Consider the following 11,264-nt stretch of genomic DNA (forward strand, 5'->3'; position numbering starts at 1 on the left):
AAACACTAAAACAAGAGAATATGCTGATTTTTTATGATTAATTTTATTGACTTAAATTGTAATATATTGATATTTGAGTTTTTTTTAAATCTATAATTCTAAAATATAATTTTTTGATATCATTACATGTTGTTTTAAAAAATGACCATGAAAAGAAATAAATAAAATGACAATTTATATAGAAAACGATCGGTTAAACTTATGAAAAACAAAACAAATTGTGAAAATAACGTGAGTTACTTTTATTAGAAACACGGATCCTATTACATGGATACATGACAAAAGAGATAAATTTAATTTGAAAATTATAGGATGGGTTGAAACACTCGAAATCCATGTCTTTGAATTCAAATGAGATATACATATACATATTACTTGACTACTTAATGATTTGTTTAACATAATAATCATCTCTATATTTTCTTCACTAAATCAACATTTGTAGAATAATTTATACTTTTTTATACAATTTTAAAAAATCAAATATATGTTTTAAACCCTAAAACAAAAGAATATGCTGCTTGTTATGATTAATTTTACTGACACAAATTCTAATGTATTGATATCTGAGTTTTTATTTTAAATCTAGAATTCTAAAGTATAATTAATTGATATCATTATATGTTGGTTTATAAAAGTGACCATTAAAAAGAAAACGATAATTTATATGGAAAAAGATCTTTTCAACTTATGAAAAACAAAACAAATTGTGAAAATAACGTAGAGTTACTTTTATTAGAAACACGGATCCTATTACATGGATACATGACAAAAGAGATAAATTTAATTTGAAAATTATAGGATGGGTTGAAACACTCGAAATCCATGTCTTTGAATTCAAATGAGATATACATATACATATTACTTGACTACTTAATGAATTTGTTTAACATAATAATCATCTCTATATTTTCTTCACTAAATCAACATTTGTAGAATAATTTATACTTTTTTATACAATTTTAAAAAATCAAATATATGTTTTAAACACAAAAACAAGAGAATTGCTTATTGTTATAAATAATTTTATTGAGTTAAATTCTAATGTATTGATATCTGAGTTTTGCGTTTAAATCTAGAATTCTAAAGTACAATTAATTGATATCATTATATGTTGTTTATAAAAGTGACCATTAAAAAAGAAATAAAGAAAATGATAATTTATATGGAAAAAGATCTTTTCAATTTATGAAAAACAAAACAAATTGTGAAAATAACGTAGAGCTATGTTTATTCGAAACATGAAACCTTTTAGATGGATACATGTAAAAAGATATAAGTTTGCTTTGAACATTATTGGATGCGTTAAAACACTCCAAGTGCATGGTTTTGAATTAAAATGACATACAGATATACATATTACTCAGCTACTTAATATATTTGTTTAACCTAGAAGCCTTATCTACATTTATTACACCAAATAAACATTGGTAGAATGATTTATACACTTTTTTTGTACATTTTTATAAACTCAAATATATGTTTTAAACACTAAAACAAGAGAATATGCTGATTTTTTATGATTAATTTTATTGACTTAAATTGTAACATATTGATATCTGAGTTTTTTTTAAATCTATAATTCTAAAAAATAATTTTTTGATATTATTAGATGTTGTTTTAAAAAGATGACCGTGAAAAAAAGAAATAAAGAAAATGACAGTTTATATAGAAAAAAATTGGTTAAACTTATGAAAAACAAAACAAATTGTGAAAATAACGAAGAGTTACTTTTATTAGAAACACGGATCCTATTACATGGATACATGACAAAAGAGATAAATTTACTTTGAAAATTATAGGATGGGTTGAAACACTCGAAATGCATGTCTTTGAATTAAAATGAGATATACATATACATATTACTTGACTACTTAATGAATTTGTTTAACATAATAATCATCTCTATATTTTCTTCACTAAATCAACATTGGTAGAATTAGTTATACTTTTTTTATACATTTTTAAAAATCAAATATATGTTATAAACCCTAAAACAAAAGAATATGCTGCTTGTTATGATTAATTTTACTGACACAAATTCTAATGTATTGATATCTGAGTTTTTATTTTAAATCTAGAATTCTAAAGTATAATTAATTGATATCATTATATGTTGGTTTATAAAAGTGACCATTAAAAAAGAAATAAAGAAAACGATAATTTATATGGAAAAAGATCTTTTCAACTTATGAAAAACAAAACAAATTGTGAAAATAACATAGAGCTAGGTTTATTATAAACATGAAACCTTTTAGATGGATACATGTAAAAAGATATAAGTTTGCTTTGAACATTATTGGATGGGTTGAAACACTCCAAATGCATGGTTTTGAATTAAAATGACATACAGATATACATATTACTCAGCTACTTAATATATTTGTTTAACCTAGAAGCCTTATTTACATTTATTACACCAAATAAACATTGGTAGAATGATTTATACTCTTTTTTTTACATTTTTATAAACTCAAATATATGTTTTAAACACTAAAACAAGAGAATATGCTGATTTTTTATGATTAATTTTATTGACTTAAATTGTAATATATTGATATTTGAGTTTTTTTTAAATCTATAATTCTAAAATATAATTTTTTGATATCATTACATGTTGTTTTAAAAAATGACCATGAAAAGAAGAAATAAATAAAATGACAATTTATATAGAAAACGATCGGTTAAACTTATGAAAAACAAAACAAATTGTGAAAATAACGTAGAGTTACTTTTATTAGAAACACGGATCCTATTACATGGATACATGACAAAAGAGATAAATTTAATTTGAAAATTATAGGATGGGTTGAAACACTCGAAATCCATGTCTTTGAATTCAAATGAGATATACATATACATATTACTTGACTACTTAATGAATTTGTTTAACATAATAATCATCTCTATATTTTCTTCACTAAATCAACATTTGTAGAATAATTTATACTTTTTTATACAATTTTAAAAAATCAAATATATGTTTTAAACACAAAAACAAGAGAATTGCTTATTGTTATAAATAATTTTATTGAGTTAAATTCTAATGTATTGATATCTGAGTTTTGCGTTTAAATCTAGAATTCTAAAGTACAATTAATTGATATCATTATATGTTGGTTTATAAAAGTGACCATTAAAAAAGAAATAAAGAAAATGATAATTTATATGGAAAAAGATCTTTTCAATTTATGAAAAACAAAACAAATTGTGAAAATAACGTAGAGCTACGTTTATTCGAAACATGAAACCTTTTAGATGGATACATGTAAAAAGATATAAGTTTGCTTTGAACATTATTGGATGCGTTAAAACACTCCAAGTGCATGGTTTTGAATTAAAATGACATACAGATATACATATTACTCAGCTACTTAATATATTTGTTTAACCTAGAAGCCTTATCTACATTTATTACACCAAATAAACATTGGTAGAATGATTTATACACTTTTTTTTTACATTTTTATAAACTCAAATATATGTTTTAAACACTAAAACAAGAGAATATGTTGATTTTTTATGATTAATTTTATTGACTTAAATTGTAATATATTGATATCTGAGTTTTTTTTAAATCTATAATTCTAAAAAATAATTTTTTGATATTATTAGATGTTGTTTTAAAAAGATGACCGTGAAAAAAAGAAATAAAGAAAATGACAGTTTATATAGAAAAAAATTGGTTAAACTTATGAAAAACAAAACAAATTGTGAAAATAACGAAGAGTTACTTTTATTAGAAACACGGATCCTATTACATGGATACATGACAAAAGAGATAAATTTACTTTGAAAATTATAGGATGGGTTGAAACACTCGAAATGCATGTCTTTGAATTAAAATGAGATATACATATACATATTACTTGACTACTTAATGAATTTGTTTAACATAATAATCATCTCTATATTTTCTTCACTAAATCAACATTGGTAGAATTAGTTATACTTTTTTTATACATTTTTAAAAAATCAAATATATGTTATAAACCCTAAAACAAAAGAATATGCTGCTTGTTATGATTAATTTTACTGACACAAATTCTAATGTATTGATATCTGAGTTTTTATTTTAAATCTAGAATTCTAAAGTATAATTAATTGATATCATTATATGTTGGTTTATAAAAGTGACCATTAAAAAAGAAATAAAGAAAACGATAATTTATATGGAAAAAGATCTTTTCAACTTATGAAAAACAAAACAAATTGTGAAAATAACATAGACATAGGTTTATTATAAACATGAAACCTTTTAGATGGAAACATGTAAAAAGATATAAGTTTGCTTTGAACATTATTGGATGGGTTGAAACACTCCAAATGCATGGTTTTGAATTAAAATGACATACAGATATACATATTACTCAGCTACTTAATATATTTGTTTAACCTAGAAGCCTTATCTACATTTATTACACCAAATAAACATTGGTAGAATGATTTATACTCTTTTTTTTACATTTTTATAAACTCAAATATATGTTTTAAACACTAAAACAAGAGAATATGCTGATTTTTTATGATTAATTTTATTGACTTAAATTGTAATATATTGATATTTGAGTTTTTTTTAAATCTATAATTCTAAAATATAATTTTTTGATATCATTACATGTTGTTTTAAAAAATGACCATGAAAAGAAGAAATAAATAAAATGACAATTTATATAGAAAACGATCGGTTAAACTTATGAAAAACAAAACAAATTGTGAAAATAACGTGAGTTACTTTTATTAGAAACACGGATCCTATTACATGGATACATGACAAAAGAGATAAATTTAATTTGAAAATTATAGGATGGGTTGAAACACTCGAAATCCATGTCTTTGAATTCAAATGAGATATACATATACATATTACTTGACTACTTAATGAATTTGTTTAACATAATAATCATCTCTATATTTTCTTCACTAAATCAACATTTGTAGAATAATTTATACTTTTTTATACAATTTTAAAAAATCAAATATATGTTTTAAACCCTAAAACAAAAGAATATGCTGCTTGTTATGATTAATTTTACTGACACAAATTCTAATGTATTGATATCTGAGTTTTTATTTTAAATCTAGAATTCTAAAGTATAATTAATTGATATCATTATATGTTGGTTTATAAAAGTGACCATTAAAAAAGAAAACGATAATTTATATGGAAAAAGATCTTTTCAACTTATGAAAAACAAAACAAATTGTGAAAATAACGTAGAGTTACTTTTATTAGAAACACGGATCCTATTACATGGATACATGACAAAAGAGATAAATTTAATTTGAAAATTATAGGATGGGTTGAAACACTCGAAATCCATGTCTTTGAATTCAAATGAGATATACATATACATATTACTTGACTACTTAATGAATTTGTTTAACATAATAATCATCTCTATATTTTCTTCACTAAATCAACATTTGTAGAATAATTTATACTTTTTTATACAATTTTAAAAAATCAAATATATGTTTTAAACACAAAAACAAGAGAATTGCTTATTGTTATAAATAATTTTATTGAGTTAAATTCTAATGTATTGATATCTGAGTTTTGCTTTTAAATCTAGAATTCTAAAGTACAATCAATTGATATCATTATATGTTGGTTTATAAAAGTGACCATTAAAAAAGAAATAAAGAAAATGATAATTTATATGGAAAAAGATCTTTTCAATTTATGAAAAACAAAACAAATTGTGAAAATAACGTAGAGCTACGTTTATTCGAAACATGAAACCTTTTAGATGGATACATGTAAAAAGATATAAGTTTGCTTTGAACATTATTGGATGCGTTAAAACACTCCAAGTGCATGGTTTTGAATTAAAATGACATACAGATATACATATTACTCAGCTACTTAATATATTTGTTTAACCTAGAAGCCTTATCTACATTTATTACACCAAATAAACATTGGTAGAATGATTTATACACTTTTTTTTTACATTTTTATAAACTCAAATATATGTTTTAAACACTAAAACAAGAGAATATGCTGATTTTTTATGATTAATTTTATTGACTTAAATTGTAACATATTGATATCTGAGTTTTTTTTAAATCTATAATTCTAAAAATAATTTTTTGATATTATTAGATGTTGTTTTAAAAAGATGACCGTGAAAAAAGAAATAAAGAAAATGACAGTTTATATAGAAAAAATTGGTTAAACTTATGAAAAACAAAACAAATTGTGAAAATAACGAAGAGTTACTTTTATTAGAAACACGGATCCTATTACATGGATACATGACAAAAGAGATAAATTTACTTTGAAAATTATAGGATGGGTTGAAACACTCGAAATGCATGTCTTTGAATTAAAATGAGATATACATATACATATTACTTGACTACTTAATGAATTTGTTTAACATAATAATCATCTCTATATTTTCTTCACTAAATCAACATTGGTAGAATTAGTTATACTTTTTTTATACATTTTTAAAAATCAAATATATGTTATAAACCCTAAAACAAAAGAATATGCTGCTTGTTATGATTAATTTTACTGACACAAATTCTAATGTATTGATATCTGAGTTTTTATTTTAAATCTAGAATTCTAAAGTATAATTAATTGATATCATTATATGTTGGTTTATAAAAGTGACCATTAAAAAAGAAATAAAGAAAACGATAATTTATATGGAAAAAGATCTTTTCAACTTATGAAAAACAAAACAAATTGTGAAAATAACATAGAGCTAGGTTTATTATAAACATGAAACCTTTTAGATGGATACATGTAAAAAGATATAAGTTTGCTTTGAACATTATTGGATGGGTTGAAACACTCCAAATGCATGGTTTTGAATTAAAATGACATACAGATATACATATTACTCAGCTACTTAATATATTTGTTTAACCTAGAAGCCTTATTTACATTTATTACACCAAATAAACATTGGTAGAATGATTTATACTCTTTTTTTTTACATTTTTATAAACTCAAATATATGTTTTAAACACTAAAACAAGAGAATATGCTGATTTTTTATGATTAATTTTATTGACTTAAATTGTAATATATTGATATTTGAGTTTTTTTAAATCTATAATTCTAAAATATAATTTTTTGATATCATTACATGTTGTTTTAAAAAATGACCATGAAAAGAAGAAATAAATAAAATGACAATTTATATAGAAAACGATCGGTTAAACTTATGAAAAACAAAACAAATTGTGAAAATAACGTAGAGTTACTTTTATTAGAAACACGGATCCTATTACATGGATACATGACAAAAGAGATAAATTTAATTTGAAAATTATAGGATGGGTTGAAACACTCGAAATCCATGTCTTTGAATTCAAATGAGATATACATATACATATTACTTGACTACTTAATGAATTTGTTTAACATAATAATCATCTCTATATTTTCTTCACTAAATCAACATTTGTAGAATAATTTATACTTTTTTATACAATTTTAAAAAATCAAATATATGTTTTAAACACAAAAACAAGAGAATTGCTTATTGTTATAAATAATTTTATTGAGTTAAATTCTAATGTATTGATATCTGAGTTTTGCGTTTAAATCTAGAATTCTAAAGTACAATTAATTGATATCATTATATGTTGGTTTATAAAAGTGACCATTAAAAAAGAAATAAAGAAAATGATAATTTATATAGAAAAAGATCTTTTCAATTTATGAAAAACAAAACAAATTGTGAAAATAACGTAGAGCTATGTTTATTCGAAACATGAAATCTTTTAGATGGATACATGTAAAAAGATATAAGTTTGCTTTGAACATTATTGGATGCGTTAAAACACTCCAAGTGCATGGTTTTGAATTAAAATGACATACAGATATACATATTACTCAGCTACTTAATATATTTGTTTAACCTAGAAGCCTTATCTACATTTATTACACCAAATAAACATTGGTAGAATGATTTATACACTTTTTTTTTACATTTTTATAAACTCAAATATATGTTTTAAACACTAAAACAAGAGAATATGCTGATTTTTTATTATTAATTTTATTGACTTAAATTGTAATATATTGATATATGAGTTTTTTTAAATCTATAATTCTAAAAAATAATTTTTTGATATCATTAGATGTTGTTTTAAAAGATGACCGTGAAAAAAAGAAATAAAGAAAATGACAGTTTATATAGAAAAAATTGGTTAAACTTATGAAAAACAAAACAAATTGTGAAAATAACGAAGAGTTACATTTACTAGAAACACGGATCCTATTACATGGATACATGACAAAAGCGATAAATTTACTTTGAAAATTATAGGATGGGTTGAAACACTCGAAATGCATGTCTTTGAATTAAAATGAGATATACATATACATATTACTTGACTACTTAATGAATTTGTTTAACATAATAATCATCTCTATATTTTCTTCACTAAATCAACATTGGTAGAATTAGTTATACTTTTTTTATACATTTTAAAAAATCAAATATATGTTATAAACCCTAAAACAAAAGAATATGCTGCTTGTTATGATTAATTTTACTGACACAAATTCTAATGTATTGATATCTGAGTTTTTATTTTAAATCTAGAATTCTAAAGTATAATTAATTGATATCATTATATGTTGGTTTATAAAAGTGACCATTAAAAAAGAAATAAAGAAAACGATAATTTATATGGAAAAAGATCTTTTCAACTTATGAAAAACAAAACAAATTGTGAAAATAACATAGAGATAGGTTTATTATAAACATGAAACCTTTTAGATGGAAACATGTAAAAAGATATAAGTTTGCTTTGAACATTATTGGATGGGTTGAAACACTCCAAATGCATGGTTTTGAATTAAAATGACATACAGATATACATATTACTCAGCTACTTAATATATTTGTTTAACCTAGAAGCCTTATCTACATTTATTACACCAAATCAACATTGGTAGAATGATTTATACTTTTTTTTTTACATTTTTATAAACTCAAATATATGTTTTAAACACTAAAACAAGAGAATATGCTGATTTTTTATGATTAATTTTATTGACTTAAATTGTAATATATTGATATTTGAGTTTTTTTAAATCTATAATTCTAAAATATAATTTTTTGATATCATTACATGTTGTTTTAAAAAATGACCATGAAAAGAAGAAATAAATAAAATGACAATTTATATAGAAAACGATCGGTTAAACTTATGAAAAACAAAACAAATTGTGAAAATAACGTAGAGTTACTTTTATTAGAAACACGGATCCTATTACATGGATACATGACAAAAGAGATAAATTTAATTTGAAAATTATAGGATGGGTTGAAACACTCGAAATCCATGTCTTTGAATTCAAATGAGATATACATATACATATTACTTCACTACTTAATGAATTTGTTTAACATAATAATCATCTCTATATTTTCTTCACTAAATCAACATTTGTAGAATAATTTATACTTTTTTATACAATTTTAAAAAATCAAATATATGTTTTAAACACAAAAACAAGAGAATTGCTTATTGTTATAAATAATTTTATTGAGTTAAATTCTAATGTATTGATATCTGAGTTTTGCTTTTAAATCTAGAATTCTAAAGTACAATCAATTGATATCATTATATGTTGGTTTATAAAAGTGACCATTAAAAAAGAAATAAAGAAAATGATAATTTATATGGAAAAAGATCTTTTCAATTTATGAAAAACAAAACAAATTGTGAAAATAACGTAGAGCTACGTTTATTCGAAACATGAAACCTTTTAGATGGATACATGTAAAAAGATATAATTTTGCTTTGAACATTATTCGATGGGTTGAAACACTCTAAACGCCTGGTTTTGAATTAAAATGACATACAGATATACATATTACTCACCTACTTAATATATTTGTTTAACCTAGAAGCCTTATCTACATTTATTCCACATAATAAACATTGGTAGAATGATTTATACTCTTTTTTTTTACATTTTTATAAACTCAAATATATGTTTTAAACACTAAAACAAGAGAATATGCTGATTTTTTATGATTAATTTTATTGACTTAAATTGTAATATATTGATATCTGAGTTTTTTAAATCTATAATTCTAAAAATAATTTTTTGATATTATTAGATGTTGTTTTAAAAAGATGACCGTGAAAAAAAGAAATAAAGAAAATGACAATTTATATAGAAAACGATCGGTTAAACTTATGAAAAACAAAACAAATTGTGAAAATAACGTAGAGTTACTTTTATTAGAAACACGGATCCTATTACATGGATACATGACAAAAGAGATAAATTTAATTTGAAAATTATAGGATGGGTTGAAACACTCGAAATCCATGTCTTTGAATTCAAATGAGATATACATATACATATTACTTAACTACTTAATGAATTTGTTTAACATAATAATCATCTCTATATTTTCTTCACTAAATCAACATTTGTAGAATAATTTATACTTTTTTATACAATTTTAAAAAATCAAATATATGTTTTAAACACAAAAACAAGAGAATTGCTTATTGTTATAAATAATTTTATTGAGTTAAATTCTAATGTATTGATATCTGAGTTTTGCTTTTAAATCTAGAATTCTAAAGTACAATCAATTGATATCATTATATGTTGGTTTATAAAAGTGACCATTAAAAAAGAAATAAAGAAAATGATAATTTATATGGAAAAAGATCTTTTCAATTTATGAAAAACAAAACAAATTGTGAAAATAACGTAGAGCTACGTTTATTCGAAACATGAAACCTTTTAGATGGATACATGTAAAAAGATATAAGTTTGCTTTGAACATTATTGGATGCGTTAAAACACTCCAAGTGCATGGTTTTGAATTAAAATGACATACAGATATACATATTACTCAGCTACTTAATATATTTGTTTAACCTAGAAGCCTTATCTACATTTATTACACCAAATAAACATTGGTAGAATGATTTATACACTTTTTTTTTACATTTTTATAAACTCAAATATATGTTTTAAACACTAAAACAAGAGAATATGTTGATTTTTTATGATTAATTTTATTGACTTAAATTGTAATATATTGATATCTGAGTTTTTTTTAAATCTATAATTCTAAAAAATAATTTTTTGATATTATTAGATGTTGTTTTAAAAAGATGACCGTGAAAAAAAGAAATAAAGAAAATGACAGTTTATATAAAAAAATTGGTTAAACTTATGAAAAACAAAACAAATTGTGAAAATAACGAAGAGTTACTTTTATTAGAAACACGGATCCTATTACATGGATACATGA

Source organism: Lathyrus oleraceus, chromosome 2 (genome assembly GCF_024323335.1).
Source record: "Lathyrus oleraceus cultivar Zhongwan6 chromosome 2, CAAS_Psat_ZW6_1.0, whole genome shotgun sequence".
In the NCBI taxonomy this organism is placed as follows: Eukaryota; Viridiplantae; Streptophyta; class Magnoliopsida; order Fabales; family Fabaceae; genus Lathyrus; species Lathyrus oleraceus.